Raw genomic sequence first — 16,969 nt, 5'->3', positions numbered from 1 at the left:
CAAGAAAGTGCCACTGCACACCAGTCTGGGGGATAGCGCTGTCTCAAAAAAAAAAAAAAAAAAGTATGCAACACAACATATAGAAACGGGACTGGGAAGTGATAGAATTGAACGGAGACATCATTAAGACATCAAGGGAGCCTAATGCTCAGAGTAAAGCACGGATTTCACAAGAAGGAGCTGGGAGGAGTCAAATGGTTTCATGCTTACATCCCAATGAGTTGCCGCTCCTCAATGATTATAGGGTTTCTTCACTTCCCCTATCAGTACAACAAAAAACAAAAACAAAAACTTTGGTGAAGATTCACTTCAAACTAGACAAAGCCTGTCTTTGACAATTGCCCTCTGAATCTTTCTTTCCTTCTGCCTTCTCTCCCTCATCCTGCAATAAATCCATGCCCTCCTGCAACCCTCCTTGCAATTAACAAGAGCCAAACTTATGTACCATCAAGGACACTAAAAATAAGTATCTATATTTTCTTCTAATATTTTGCCTACTGTGACCTACTTTCAGTTAAATTTCAAAAGCAAATGGGTGAGATGTGTCCTAAATAAACATGCCTATGAACTCTGCCGTAGCGTTGGCTGCATAGTTTTTGTACCATAACCAAATACTTGTTTTCTATAGAGAGCAAAAATTAAGAAGATTTCCTGTGTTGATACGTTGATATTTAAATTATAAAATTTCACTTGCTTCCTCAAAAATCTATTTATTTGAGGACCGTTTCCCACTGATAATTCTGGTCTTAAAGAGCTCTAGTTAGTGCTACCTCTGATGTGCCCAAGTCACATGTAGAATCACTTCCAATCTACCCACATATGTGAAAACACATTTTTCAGCAATTATAAAATCAAGAGCTGTGAAGCTTCCTTGCAAATAGAGCATTGTATCAGCTGATGTTATTTTAATCATTCACTTTTAATGAGGCACCTATGAATATCTTTAAAAATCAGAGTCAAAGGTAGGCTGTCTCCTTAAAAAAAAAGTCACGTTGTGGTTTGAGGGTTTTACCGACATTAGACAATTATTGTAATAATTTAAATACTTCAGCTTAGCAAGATACATGTGTGTGCTTTCAAAGTGAGTTCTAATATTCACCCTAGCAGTTGCTAATTAACATTTGAAGTAGTCTAATGGAGAATAACACTCCAGGGGGTGGTTTGTTAGCATTTAAGGGCCCTAATCAGGACCCTGGACTTGGAATCTATAGCTACTACAGCTCCTTCAACTATTCCTTTCTGAATCTACACTAGCGAATTTATTATTTAGCATAAGAGATGTTAGAAATAACTTTTGAGGCTGGGCATGGTGGCTCATGCCTATAATCCCAGCACTTTGGGAGGCCGAGGCAGGAGGATCACTTGAGGCAGGTGTTTGAGACCAGCCTGGGCAACATAGTGGAACCCCATCTCTACAAACAGTAGAAGAAGTTAGTACAGTGTGGTAGTGTGTCCCTGCAGTCCCAGACACTCAGTTTTGGGTGAGCCCAGAATGCTGCTCCAGGCTTGGGTGTTTGTTTAGTCTTGCGCCTGAACTGAAGGCAGTGTCCAGTCATTTGATCCACTGGATTCTGCTCTGCGACGTTGTGGCGTCTGGTTCAAGTGAATACTTCATGGAAGACTATGGCCAGAGAGTCTGGAGCTTACCAAGCTTATGAGGCTGATTTGCCTGACTCAGGCTTGTTTGCTGATAGGCCCAAGACTCACTTTTATGGACCTCATCACCCAGTGACCCTGTGCAGGGGCAGAAGATCCAAGCTCCCACGACTCAAAGGGGCGGAGGCCCCAGCAAGGCACTAACAACTGTGTGCCACCAAATTGATTTGAACAAGTTAACAACATTTAACTATCCACAAGTAGTTACCATGAGATGTATTTAATAATAATTTTAAAAAAGAGGGCCAAATAGGAAAAAAAAAATCTACATGTGATGATCAAAATTCAAGGAAGATTTATAGAAAAACATGTGGTTTTGTCTATATAATAACAATAGAATTATATGGGGCCTACTATGTGCCAGTAACTATTCTAAGCCATACCTTGGTAAAGACATACTATTATCTTAGTATTATTATTATTTTAGAGACAGAGTTTTCCATGTTGCCCAGGCTGGCCTCGAACTCCAGGGCTCAAATGATCCTTCTATCTCAGCTTCTTGTACTCAGAAACCAAGGGACTACAGGTGTACACCGCCATGCCCAGCTCATCACATTATTATTCCCATCTTACTGATGAGGAAGCTGAGGCACAAAATGTGACTTATCCTAGGTTCTACAGATCAGGTAAGTGGGGAAGCAATGATTTGAATTCAGGCAGTCTGACTCTGGAATCCAGGCTTGCACCTGCTTTAGATAACATAGTTTCCTTTCTGAAGAATAACAGTTGGTATGTGACTAGAAGCCACAATAGGAACTTATAGGGTTAAAGAAAACTGGACTTGCTATAAAAGCCCAGGGGAAAACTAAGGAATTCTGAGGTTTTCCTTGACTTCAGAAAAGGCTCTTACCAACAAGAGATTTTTTTTCTGTCAAGCATCATTTCAGCAGCAGACTTCTGTGATGAATTAAAAATAAAGATCTGTCACTTGGGTGATGATGTGTATAACAGTTTTCCTAGACGCAACAAAACTGTGGAATTTTAGAAGGCTTTGAAGAGAAAGGCAGACAACTTGCTTCTCTCTTTTCCATATTTGACTTCCTCTCTTTTTATCTCCTTATAATGTCTTATATCAGAACAACCATTTACACGTGAAGCTACTGATCTAAGTCACAGCAAAACATTCATGTTTTTCTATGTTCCTTTCAGCCTCTCAGTGAGAGCAAGAGTTGGGATAATCTGATTACTAGCACGGTTATTTGGTGGACCCTTCACCGGCAGCTGTAAACCTGATCTTGCATCTTTCCTTTGCAAGTTCCTCTCTGGCCATGGCTCTTAGAGGGGACATAAACCACCAGCCACAACCATCATTCTATGGATGTTTTTTTACCCATTTATTCATCTTAATTCCTGCAACAGAATTTTATCCACATATTGGATAAGCGAGTGTTTGGAGGTCCACTCAGGGCCCCTTCCCATTTTCCTGTCACTAAGGCAACGTGGTACTCATCAGCAGCAGCCCTGTCTCCTTAGCTAGCTCTGTGTATACTCAGGATCCTGGTGAATGACTCATTCAACCACATTACACAGAGCTACAGAAAACTGACCCTGAGCATAGCAGGCTAACAATGGTTTTGGGGGCTGACAGATTCCAAAACTTTTAGAGGTTCTAAGACATTTAGGGTTCTTGTAAATGTTACTTAGAAAGTTGCCAAATCTTTTTTAAAAAATCCCCATTGTTTGCACATACCAGATTGTTTTTATGTAAAAGTATAATAGTTAAATAATGTATTCATCCAATTTGAATTGAGTATTAGGAATTAATCCCAATGCCAGAAATTTAAGAAGTAAAAGATATAGACCCTGCCGATCTGTTGGGCTGTTTTGGTTGCAGGTGATAGTAACTCAACTTAAAATAGCTTAAAAAAGAAAGGGAAATGTATTGACTCATGTAACTGAAAAGTCTAGATGTAAATTTCAGGCATGACTGGATCAAGAGGACTCAAATGATCTCATTAGGACTCCTTTTTCTCTTTTCATCTCTGCTCATCTTTGCCTCTGTTTGTGTGCTGGCCTCATTTTCTCTTACCAAACATAGCTTCCTCCAATATAAACTGAATGAATGGCTATAAGAAGCTCCAGCTTAGATCATTTTTGGAGCTCAAAGAAGTACAGGAAGAGAGATCATCTCTCAATAAGAATCCACTTATCAAAAATCAAGAAAGATATTGATTGGCTCTATTTGATAACATGCCCATCTGACTGACCAATCTGGTTAGGGAAATGAAGTCCTCAGATTGGCCACACTTTGATTACCTGCTTCCTCTTCAGATGAGGAGGGTTTACTAGCAGTTGTACAACATGAAATATGTTTTCCACACAGGGAAAGGGGCAAACGATGGACAAAAAGAACAGATATTCACTGTGATAGTCAGCCTCCAAGATGGCCCCAAATGATCTCCACCTTTTCATACAGTCATGTGTCACTTAACAACAGGGATACATTCTGAGAAATGTGTCCATAGATGATTTTGTCATTGTGTGAACATCATAGAGTATACTTACACAAAGCTAGATGGTATAGCTTACTACACACCAAGGCTTTATGGTGTAACCTATTGCTCCTAGACTACAAATCTGTACAGCATGTTACTGTATTGTAGGCAATTGTAACACAATGGTGAATGTTTATGTATCTAAACATATCAAAACATAGAAAAGGTACAGTACAACCATGGTATTATGATCTTATGGGACTACCATCTTATTTGTGGCCCGTTGCTAACAGAAATATTGTTATGCGGTACATGACCATATTTACATTCTTGCATAATCTTCTGCTATATGGAATCATGGCTGGTCTGCATGACCAATAGAAAATGCAGAAGTGGTGGTGTGTGACCTTCATGGCTAGGTTATAAAACAGTGATGCTTTCATTGTGTTCTCTCTTATATTACTGGCTCTGAAGGAAGTCAGCCACCATGTTGTGAGGACACCAAAGCAGCCCTGTGAAGAGATCCATGTGAAGAATGTATTAGTTCATCTGCCTTGCTACAAAGGAGTACCCAAGACTGGGTAATTTATGAAGAAAAGAGGTTTATTTTGGCTCATAGTTCTGCAGACTGTACAGGAAGTGTGATGCTGGCGTTTGCTTCTGGAGAGGGCCTCAGGAAACTTACAATCATGGCAAAAGGCATAGGAGCCAGTGTGTCACATGGCGAGAGAGGGAACAAGAGAGAAGGAGGTGCTAGGCTCCTTTTTAAACAAGCAGATCTCACATGAGCTCATTACTGTGGGGAGGGCACCAAGTCATTCATGAAGGATCCACACCTAGGAGCCTCCCGCCGGGCTCCACCTCCAGCATTGGGAATCACATTTCAACATGAGATTTAGAGGCCACAATCATCCACACTGTATCAAAAAGGAACTGAGAACTTCCGCTAACCTCTTGTACAAAGTTGCTAGAAATTTGAGAGAGCCATCTTGAAAGTGGATTTTCTAGCCCTAGGCAAACCTTCAGATGACTGCACCCCTGGCCTATGTGTTGGCTGCAACTTCATGAGAGACTTATGCCCTAAAACACCCAACTAAGCTGCTTCTAAGTTATTGAACCACAGCCGCTGTGAGTTAATAAATGTTTATTTTTGTTTCAGCCAGTAGGTTTTGGGGGGTAATTTGTTACTCAGGAATAGATAATGAATATAACCACTACATTTGCTTTCAAGTAGCTCATTGCCCAGTGTGCAGACGTAGACATTTAAATAACTAATTCTAATTTGTGGGTGGGGTAGGAAGATAGGGGGAGGGGGTAGAAGAGAGCCTCTGTGAAGGTTTTATAGAGGACATCACCTCTGAGCTGGACTTTAAGGATGAGCAGGAGGAGGAAGGGAAATGCAGACCAAAGGAAAGTCATATGCTGAAGCTTGACAGTGAATCACATTCAGGGAAATGCAAATGGAAGAGTGTGGTTGTAGTTAAGGCACCAGTTCATCAGAATCACACAGAGGGCTTAAAAAGTACAGATACTCAGACCCTACCCCTCAGAAATCTGATGATTAGGAAATACTGGTTAGGATTTCCTAGTTTTTTGGGGATTTTTTTGGCTGATTAGCTGGTTGCTGGAAAGGGTGTGTCCACAGCAGGTTTCTCAGTAGGGTCTCTGGACCACATGCTACAGAAAGCAGGAAACGCAGGCTCTCTGGAAATCCAGGGGCCCATGACTCACCTGTTCATACGCATTTACACTCTGTAAGCCCCCAGAGACTTGGACACCATCAAATTTTGTGGGTGCAGTAAAATCAATGTTTACAGAGAAATTTATAGCATTGAATGCATATATTAGAAAGGGAGAAAGATCTAAAATCAATAATCTAAGCTTCCACCTTAGGAATCTAGTAAAAGAAGAGCAAATTAAATCTTAAGTAAGCAGAAAAAATAAATAATAAAAACTAGGGCAAAAACCAATGAATTAAAAATAAGAAGTCAATAGTGAAAATCAATAGAAGAAAAAGCAATGGATAAGCTTCTACCCAAGCTAACTAAGAAAAAACAGAGAAGAAAGAGAGAAGACATAAATTACTAATATCAAAAATGAAAGGGGGACATCACTACAGATCCCATCGACATTAAAAGGATAATTTAAAAAAATTATGAACAACTGTATCCCCACAAAATTGATAATCTAGATAAAACAGACCAATTCCCTTAAAGATACAATCTGCCAAAATGCACACAAGAGGAAATAGGCCGTCTGAATAGGTCTATGTCTATTAAAGAAATTGAATCAATAATTAACAACCTTTCAAAACAAAAAGCATCAGGACTTGATGTGTTCACTGGTGGATTCTACCAAACATTTAAGGAAGAAATTGTACCAGTTATTCACAATCTGTTCCAGAAAATAGATCCAGAGGGAATAGTTTCTAACTCATCCTATGAGGCAGCAAAACCAGACAAATACGTTACAATAAAAGAAACTACAGACCAGTACTTCTCATAAACATACATGCAAAAATCCTCAACAAAATATTAGCAAGTCAAATTCAACAATGTATAAAAGGAATTATATACTATGACCAAGTCGGATTTATCCCAGGTGTGTAGTTTGTTCAACGTTTGAAAATAATATTGCCCATTACATCAATGGCTAAAGAAGAAAAGTATCACATGATCATATCAATAGATGTGGAGAAGCATTTGGCAAAAACCCAACACTAATTTATAATAAAAACTCTCAGCATATTAAGAATAGAGAGGAACTTTCTCAACTTAATAAATAACATCTACAAAAAACCTGAAACTAATATATTTAATGGTGAGAAACTTGACGCATTCCCACTAAGATCAGGAACAAAACAAGGATGTCCCTTCTATCCACTGCTTTTTAATGGAAGTTCTAGCTAATTCAGTGAGACAAGAAAAGGCAGTAAAAGAAATATAGATTAGAAAAAATAAATAAAACTGTCTTTGTTTGCAGATGACATAATTGTCTGTGTAGAAAATCCAAAAGAATTGACAACAATAGCAACAAAATCTCCTGGAACTAGTAAGCAATTATAGCAAGGTTACAGGATACAAGGTTAATATGCAAAAGCTAACCACTTTCCTGTATATCAAATTTATACTGTGGAACTAAAATATATTATCATTTACATTAGCACCCCCCAAAATGAAACACTTAGGTATATATCTAATAAAATATGTGCAAGATCTATATAAGAAAAACTATAAAATTATACTGAAAGATATCAAAGAATAAGTAAATAGAAAAACTAAATAAATGGAGAGATATTCCATGATCATCTTAGTCTTAACTTAGTAAGATTATTCACGGTCATGAAATTAAGAATTAAGATGGATTAAATATTTTCAGGATGTCAGTTCTTCTCAACTTTATAGATTCAATACAATTCCAATAAAAATCATAGCAAGTTATTTTGTGGATATTGACAAATTAATTCTAAAGTTTACATAGAGAGGCAAAAAAACAAAACAAAAAACTAAACCAGAATAGCAAATGTAATATTAAAAGAGAAGAACAGGCTGGGTACAGTGGTTCATACCTGTAATCCCAACACTTTGGGAGATCGAGGGGGGGTGGATCACCTGAGGTCAGGAGTTCAAAACCAGCCTGGTCAACAGAGTGAAACCTCGTCTCTACTAAAAGTATAAAAATTAGCCAGGCGTGGTGGCACATGCCTGTAATTCCAGCTACTTAGGAGGCTGAGGCAGGAGAATTCCTTGAACCTGGGAGGTGGAAGTTGCAGTGAGGCGAATTAACGCCACTGCACTATAGCCTGTGCAACAATAGTGAAACTCCATCTCAAAAAAAAAAAAAAAGAAGAGGAAGAAGACGAGAACTGACATTCCCTAACTTCAAGACTTACTACAAAGCTACAGTAATTAAGATAGTGCAGGACTGATGAAAGAATAGACAAAGAGATCAATGGAATGGAATAGAAAGCCCAGAAATAGATCCACATAAAAATAGTCAGCTGATCTTTGACAAAAGAGCAAAGACAACACAATGGAGCAATGATAATCTTTTCAACAAACAGTACTGGAATGACAGGACATCCACCAGCCAAAAAAAAAAAAAAAAAAAGAATCTAGACAAACACCTTAAACCTTCAGAAAAATTAACTCCAAATGGATGGATCATGAATGTAGACATAAAGTACAAAACTACAAAACTCCTAGAAGATAACTTAGGAAGAAAACTAGATGACCTTGAATATAGTGGTGACTTTTTAGGTAAAACACCAAAGGCACAATTCGCAAAAGAAATAATTTTTAAGCTGGACTTCATTAAAATGAAAAACTTTTTTTTTTTTTCTGTTTTGTTTTTTTCTCTGCAAAAGACAATGTCAAGGGAAAAGAAAAGACAAACCACAGATTTGGAGAAAATATTTGCAATGGACACATCTGATAAGGGACTATTATCCCCAATATACAAAGAATTCTTAAAACTAAACCAGAAGAAAATTAATAACTTGATTTAAAAATGGACAAAAGATCTGTTATGGTTAGAGTACAGTTTGTCCCCACCAAAACTCACGTTGAGGCTTAGACCTCAATGGGATGGTATTGGGAGATGGTGAATTTTAGAGGTAATTACGTCATTAAGATAGATTAATGTCTTTCTCGAGAGACTGTGTTAGTTCTCCCAGGAATGGATTAGTTCCTTGCAGAGCTGGTCGTCATAGGGAGGTTGCCTCTTGTATTTTGCCCTTTGTCACACGAGCCTAGTTCCCCTTTCATTTCTCTGCCATGTTTTGATGCAGCATGAGGCTTCACCAGAAGCCACCAGATGTGACCACCCAATTTTGAACTTCCCAGACTGCAGACCAGTGAGTTAAATCTCTTTTCTTTATAACTTACCCAGTCTCAGGTATTGTTATAGCAACACAAAACAAAATAGACAAGATCTGAACAGACACATCACCAAAGAACATATACAGATGGTAAGTAAGCATGTGAAAAGATGTTCAATGTATGTCATTAGAAAATTGCAAATTAAAACAACAGTGAGATACCACTATACACCTATCAGAATAGCCAAAATTCAGAACACTGACAATGCCAGATGCTGATGCTGATGTGGAATAACAAGAATTCTCATTCATTGCTGGTGGGATTTCAAAATGGTACAGCCACTTTTGAAGACAGTTTGGCAGTTTTTTAAACAATTAAAATATTTGATACTTGTCTATATAAATTGAAAACTTATATCTACAGAAAAATCCAGGCCAGGTATGGTGGCTCACATTTGTAATTCCAACACTTTTGGAGGCTGAGGTGGGGGTGAGAGGTGACAACGTGCTAGCAGCCCTCACTCGCTCTCGGCACCTCCTCAACCTCGGGTCCACTCTGGCCGCACTTGAGGAGCTCTTCAGCCCGCCACTGCACTGTGGGAGCCCCTCTCTGGGCTGGCTGAGGCTGGAGCTGGCTCCCTCTGCTTGCGGGGAGGTGTGGAGGGAGAGGCACGGGTGGGAACTGGGGCTGCATGTGGTGCTTGCCAGCCAGCACGAGTTCCAGGTAGGCACGGGCTACCCCGGTGCTGCCTGCCCCGGGCAGTGAGGGGCCTAGCACCTGGGCCAACAGCTGTGGAGGGTGCGCCGGGTCCCCCAGCACTGCTGGCCCGTTTGTGCCACACTCAAATTCTCGCAAGGCCTCAGCCACCTCCCTGCAGGGCAGGGCTCAGGACCTGCAGCCTGCCATGCCCGAGCCCCACCGCCAGTGCCGGAGCCCCCCGGAAGGGCGCTGCCCCCTGCTCCACGGTCCCATCCACCGCCCAAGGGCTGAGGAGTGCAGGCATGCAGCATGGGATTGGCAGGCAGCTCCACCCGCAACCCCGTCAGGGGATCCACTAGGTGAAGCCAGCTGGGCTCCTGAGTTGGGTGGGGACTTGGAGAACTTTTATGTCTAGCCAAAGGTTTGTAAAAGCACCAATCAGCACCCTGTGTCTAGTTCAAGGTTCGTAAAGGTACCAATCAGTACTCTGTGTCTAGCTAATCTAGTGGGGACTTGGAGAACTTTTCTGTCTAGCACTCTGTGTCTAGCTAAAGGATTGCAAACGCACCAATCAGCACTCTGTGTCAGCTAAAGGTCTGTAAATGCACCAATCAGTACTCTGTGTCTAGCTAAAGGTTTGTAAATGCACCAATCAGCACTCTGTGTCTAGCTAAAGGTTTGTAAACAAACCAATCACCACCCTGTCAAAACGTACCAATCAGCTCTCTGTAAAATGGACCAATCAGCAGGATGTGGGTGGGGTCAGATAAGGGAATAAAAGCAGGTTGCTCGAGCCCGTAGTGGCAACCAGGTGCTTCAGTTAAGTGGAAGCTTTGTTCTTTCGCTCTTTGCAGTAAATCTTGCTGCTGCTTAAATCTGCGTTTATTAGCTGTAACACTCACCACGAAGGTCTGCAGCTTCACTCCTGAAGCCAGCAAGACCACGAACCTACCAGAAGGAAGAAGCTCCAGACCCATCTGAACATCTGAAGGAACAAATTCCAGACAAACCATCTTTAAGAACTGTAAGGCTCACTGCGAGGGTCCGCAGCTTCATTCTTGAAGAACCCACCAATTCCAGACACGGGGGGATGACTTGAGCTCAGGAAATTCACGACCAGCTTGGGGACCAATGTAAGAAACTTTCTCTACAAAAAATAAAAAATTTAGATGGGCATGGTGGCATGCGCCTGTAGTTCCCAGCTACTCAGGAGGCTGAGGTGGGAAGGTCACTTGAGCTTGGGGAGTTTGAGGCTGCAATGTGCTAATGTAGGTTCATGAATTGTAACAAATGCACCACTCTTGTGGGGGATGTTCATAGTTGGGGAGGTTGTGCTTGTGTCGAAACAAGGGTTATATGAAAACTCTGTTCTTCCTGCTTAACTTTCGCTGTGAAACTAAAACGGCTTTAAAAAAATAAAGCTTATTAATTACAAAAAAAAAAAGTGGAAGTTCCAGCTTAACATCCATATCCTTAAGCCTACATGTGAGAAGGTAATTTCTTGCCTTTACTAATTACAAGTTGAAACGAAGGAAGAGATCACCCTCTTCTCTTTTGGGGTGCACCTACAATGTAGGGACTGTCTGAGGAATAGTAGTAATTTCATTTCTATTGATAAGCTCTCTGGGGAGCAGTGAGGTGACAAGTGGAGAATGGCGTATGGAAGGCTTCTGATGCAAATAACCTTTCATGTTCCTGGGCTACCATGTAGCTACAGGGAGCTCTGCACTTGGCAGAGCAGGATCACAAAAGAAATATGAAGGAGGGAGGAAGGGGCATAATAGTGGAGTCTAACTGTAACCAAACTTTATAAAAATTAAACTCCAGAAAAGAGAGAGATTATCAGACAATTACTTGCTTTATAGAAATAGTTCAATATTTTGTAAAAACATTTAAAATATTTTTAATAGGTAATACACCCGAATATATGGAATAATAAAAGCCAATAGCACACACTATGTTCATTGTTCTGCTTTCCATGTAATTGGCTCATTTAATCCTCATTATAATCCTCATTTTACCACTGAGACAATTTAGGGTCACAAACACACACAACCACTAAAGGGCAGCAGAGCTGTTTCCAAAGTCATGCTCTTAACTTGACCACCCCCTCAATAAGAAACAAAAGAATGTTCTCCTCCCCTGAAGACACCATTTCGTGAGGATTCTTCCAGAAGATAGATAATTCAAGGAAACTTCTTTTGCAGGTTCATTCAAGTGGGTTTTTCAATAAGCAGTTTGGAGAATGGATTCAAATGCTCCTTTCCATTCACATGGCTACTTCTGAGTTGCAAACTCTGAAGTCCCCCAGTCGCCTGCAGAGAGGCACTGCCTGTTATATTGCCACCTGTAAGTCCACAGACCCACAAACAAGGGGCTTCTGATTTAGTAGGTTCTCCCTGCTGGTCCACAGAGCAGTTAATCTTCTGCCCCCGGGCAGAGTTTGACAGCTCCCAAAGGTCCCATGAAGTACTCTTTTCAAAGTGAAATTCTCAATCACATAAATTTGAAACAGACTTGGTCTGGATCCAGATACAGACTCCCCACTCCCCCATAGCCCCAGGCAGGAGTTGGCTACACTTCACTTCCTGGGTTTTTTGAGTCCTCTGGTGCAGACTGGTGTTTCCCTTCAATAAAACAGTGATTTAAAAACCTTCATTCTTCCTGTTTTGAGACGGTGCCAGGGCATAACATTCTGTCTTCACCAAGGAGTACACAAAAATCAGCTGGGGGTCTGTGGTAGATAATCAGATAAACACTCTATTAGACCTATCCATCTACTTTTGGAAGACTCTTTTGTCTTTATCCAATTAGAACTATTTTTCATTCCTCCTATTTTTCCTCGCTGGAAGTTTTATTTTGATTGTTCCTAAGTATTCATTTTCCCTTAGACATTCAGGTTATTCCTTATTTTAGATTAGTGCCCACAGGCTCTCCTCACCTCTACTAGGGTGCCTTAATGGTTTGATGATGATGATAATGACAAGGAAAGAGTTTCCTTCTCTTTCTGTAAACGCTAACTAAAAAGAAAAATATGCGAAGGATGTTTTCTACTTGGGGGGCAGTGGTGATAGCAGTAGGAGGCAGGCAAATCCTAGGCAGACAGGGATGAGTCCCTGGTGAAACCTCACCTTCAAATCAAAGACAGTTTAAAGCCTGAAAACCAAGCTACAAATCTTGGATAAATCCATGTACTGGATTGAGAACCTCTCTTTCTGTTTGGTGTACTTTCCTCTGATTGATCCCCACCCTTCACCTATTTTTCATATACCTACCCTTCCCTAATTGGTTTTGTACACTGTCATGCCCATCTCTGAGTGGTACCTTTTTTAAGGCTTTTTTGCATACTCACCAATCAGCACACACTACCCCATTTTGAGCCCATAAAAGCCCCGGACTTAGCCACATTTTGGGACTACATGACTTTGGGTAAGGGGCTGCGCCTTTTCGGTCCCCTCTCCACAGAGAACTGTTCTATGCTCAGTAAAACTCCCCACCCCACTCACTCTTCAGTTGTTAGTATAACCTTATTCTTCTTGGGTGTAGAACAAGAACTTGGGACCTGCCAAACGCAGGTCCCACGTAACACTGTAACACTGTAGCCCTCTGCACTCTGCCAGTGCCAAGTGGCTGCTCTATGTGATGGGAAGCAGTGATGGGGCCAGGCCAGCCAGAGGGCATGGGCCAGAGCAGGGCAGAGGGACTGAAAGAGCCATTAATGTGCCCCCATCCACCCCAAGCTACAGATGGTGGGAATGACACCCCTTGGGGCTCTGTGTTTTTTGTCATCTCCAAGTTTTCAAGTACCACCACATCCCTCTTGTCTGGTCACTGGAATCCACTGAGGGAGTCACTTGTGACACACCTGGTTCAGATGCAAACCCCGTGCAGAGCCTGTGGGCTGCTTGAAGCAGCCCACCCACCACAGCAGCAGCCCACCCCCTGCAGCAGCTGACACACCTGACTATGCACTGTGGCCAGGCCCTGTGCTCGCTTGCTCATGAGCCCCTTCTCACTGCAGGCCGAGTATGCAGTTGCAGTGGTCATGGGATCCTGGCCAGGGCACAAGCCAAGCACAGCCTGCCAGGCCGAGTACGCCGGGTACCTCCAGCAGCGAGTCTGGAGCTGAGTGAGGCCCTGGGCAAGGGTGTCACCAGCTGTGGAGGTCTCCCACTGGCAAACCGGTACCAAAAAATCCTGCATCATTTCTACAGGGAACATTTATGAGGGAAGAAGGCGTATAGTAAATTTCTAACAGCCCTACCGTTTTTAGTAACAATTTCATTAGAAGTCCATTGCTGGTGTTCTCACTTATAAGTTGGAGCTAAGCATTGGGTACACATTGGGTTTCCATAAAGATGGGAACAATAGACACGGAGGACTACAAGAGGGCAAACAGAGGGAGTGGGGTAAGGACTGGAAAACTTCCTATTGGGTACTATGCTTACTACCTCAGTGATAGGACCATTGGTACCCCAAACCTCAGTGCTACGCAATATACCCATGTAACAGACCTGCACATATATACCCCATGAATCAAAATAAAAATTGAAATTATATATACATATTAGTTGTAAATATTTATAATGTATAATATACAAAACATATAATCATGTATGTACAATAAGTCCATTGCTGGGCATCTCATCCTTCTGTGCTCATTTTATCACTGACTGTATTGATATGGAAATCCTTAATGCTGTTTTGGTCATTTTTCCTGGCACATAGTAGGTCTGTACTTCATTGTTCCTTTAGAAGTGAGACCATGCGATTTGCTTTGGCCAGTGGAATATGAAAAGTGATATGTGTCCTGTGTAGGTGAAAATTTCAAATCCTGTGATTCCTCAGGTCTGCCTCCCAGTGTTGCAGTGGTTGTAGGAGTAAATGTTGAGATAGAGTCTCCGTGGCCTGCATCCTAGAGTGACAGTGACTACAAGAGCTCCCTTCCAATCTGCAATAGACAGTGAAAAATTACTTTTGTCGTGTTAAGCTGCTGAGGTTTGGGAGATATTTGTTACTATCTAGCCCTTCCTGACTGATAAAATTCCAGAAAAATCACAAATAAATATTGAAGGGCATCACTGGATGTTTGTCTCAGCCCGTGAGTACAAAAATTAAAGTCTGCCTTTACATCTGATTGAGCAATCTCAGATGAAATAGCAATTCAATTTATTCACTTAGCAAGTATCTACTGAGGAGCTTCTGTGTACAAAGCACTACATGAAGGGTGAAAAAAAAACAACTATATTTGGCTGGGTGCAGTGGGGCTCACGCCTGTAATCTCAGCACTTTGGGAGGCCAAGGTGGGCGGATCACCTGAAGTCAAGAGTTCGAGATGAGTCTGGCCAACATGGTGAAATCCCGTCTCTACTAAAAATACAAAAATTAGCTGGGTATGGTGGCGGGTACCTGTAATCCCAGCTACTTGGGAGCCTGAGGCAGGAGAATTGCTTGAATCTGGGAGGCAGAGGTTGCAATAAGCTGAGATCACACCACTGCACTCCAGCCTGGGCGACAGAGCAAGACTCCATCTTGAAAACACAACAAAAAAATAACAAAACAGACCCAAAACTGTATTTAAATGGTAATACTATTTTACTATTTTTTAAATAAAACACCAAAATTCCAGATAGTTCAAAACAGCCAAAATGACTAGGTATCTAAGATGCTGTACAGTGTGCTTTATTCCCAATTTTACGTTGTGTCCGACAATTTTTCAACCATAAAATTGTAAAAGGGGGCTGAGCACGGTGGCTCATGCCTGCGATCCCATCACTTTGGGAGGCTGAGGTGGGCAGATCACCTGAGGTCAGGAGTTCAAGACCAGCCTGACCAGTATGGTGAACTGCTTGAACCTGGGAGGCAGAGGTTGCAGTGAGTCGAGACCGTGCCACTGGAGTGCACCACTGCACTCCAGCCCGAGTGACAGAGCAAGAATCTGTCTCAAAAAAGAAAAATAAAATTGTTAAAGGATAGTTTTCAAAAAGAGATAAAATCATGATTTTCATGCAACTATAAAATAAACACCCATCAAAGATTTTACTCAATTCATTATTTAATGAATAAACTGTAGACATATTACAACTGATTCAAAGGAAAAGTCAAAAGAACCACAATTTTATATGGAGTAAGGGAACATTAAAATGAATTTACAAAGGGAAACAAAACTGGCTTTTTTGACTGGAGTGGGGAGTTTGTGGACTTCAGGAGGAGCAAAATGAAACCACCACACCACAATTCCACTGCAGATTGTATTTGCATTACAATAGATAAGAATTATTTTGGATTGCTATCAATTACCTACAAATTATAGTCATAAAATAACTGGAAGTCAACAAAAGGCAACAATCAGATAAAGAGTGTGTTCTAGACAACACAGTTTTTCACTGGAGATACCTAGTAATCTCTTTGCTTATTCTAAATTTATTTACAGAGTGAATCCTCTAAATAAAAAATAGAAACAAATAAATAAGACTATTTGCTCAGTGCTTTCTTAGCGCTGGGCAATGTGCTAAGGCCTTTACATACATTATCATTAGATGGATGGCATTATTACTATTTTATAGATAAGAAAACAGATTGACTTGCCTATTATTCCAATATTTAAATACAAGTCTGACTGATTCCGAAGCTTTTAATGTCTTAAAAATAAGATAATGACAAATTTTCTAAAAATTTAACATACAGTACATTTGACATTTTTATTCCATGAACTTTAATGCATGTGTACATTTTTGTAACCACAATCACAATCTGGATACAGAACTATTCCATCACCCAACAACTCTCCTTGTGTGGCTCCTTTGTCGTGTTATGGAGCCAAGCCCATTTTGCCTGCCACACAGTATGCCAATCACTGAGACAATGAGCTTTGCAGCAAAGAAGGGATTTAGTCACATGGCAGCTAAGTGAGAAGATGAGAGAACAGGTCTCAAATTCATCTCCCCAAAGATGGAGTTTAGAGATATTTATGGGGTAGGGGAGCAGGGTGGTCTGAGGTACAAGGAAAGTGATTGGGGATAACGAAAAGTGAAGTAATTCGTGTTCTGTGCAAGCATAGCTAAGCTTTATGGCTCTTTGTGGGACACATGTTCAAAAAATGGTAGTGTTAGCATGATCAGAGGGTGAAGCTCACGGCCTCTGACATCAAAAGGTCACCCATTGGACATTCGGACATTCACTCAGGCCCAATTAAAGGGTCAGTGTGGTCTTACCCAGTTTGGACTGGATAAGAGCTGACTTTAAGTTCCTGAAAAACAACTTAGGCAGTTGTTTTACCATTGTGACCTATATGTCAGAGATGTTATCTATAGGATGGCTGAAGGGAGTTTCTTTTGAAAAAAAAAAAAACAGCCAAAA

This window comes from Macaca nemestrina, chromosome 11 (assembly GCF_043159975.1).
Source record: "Macaca nemestrina isolate mMacNem1 chromosome 11, mMacNem.hap1, whole genome shotgun sequence".
Taxonomy (NCBI): domain Eukaryota; kingdom Metazoa; phylum Chordata; class Mammalia; order Primates; family Cercopithecidae; genus Macaca; species Macaca nemestrina.
Note: the sequence above shows the minus strand (reverse complement) of the source record.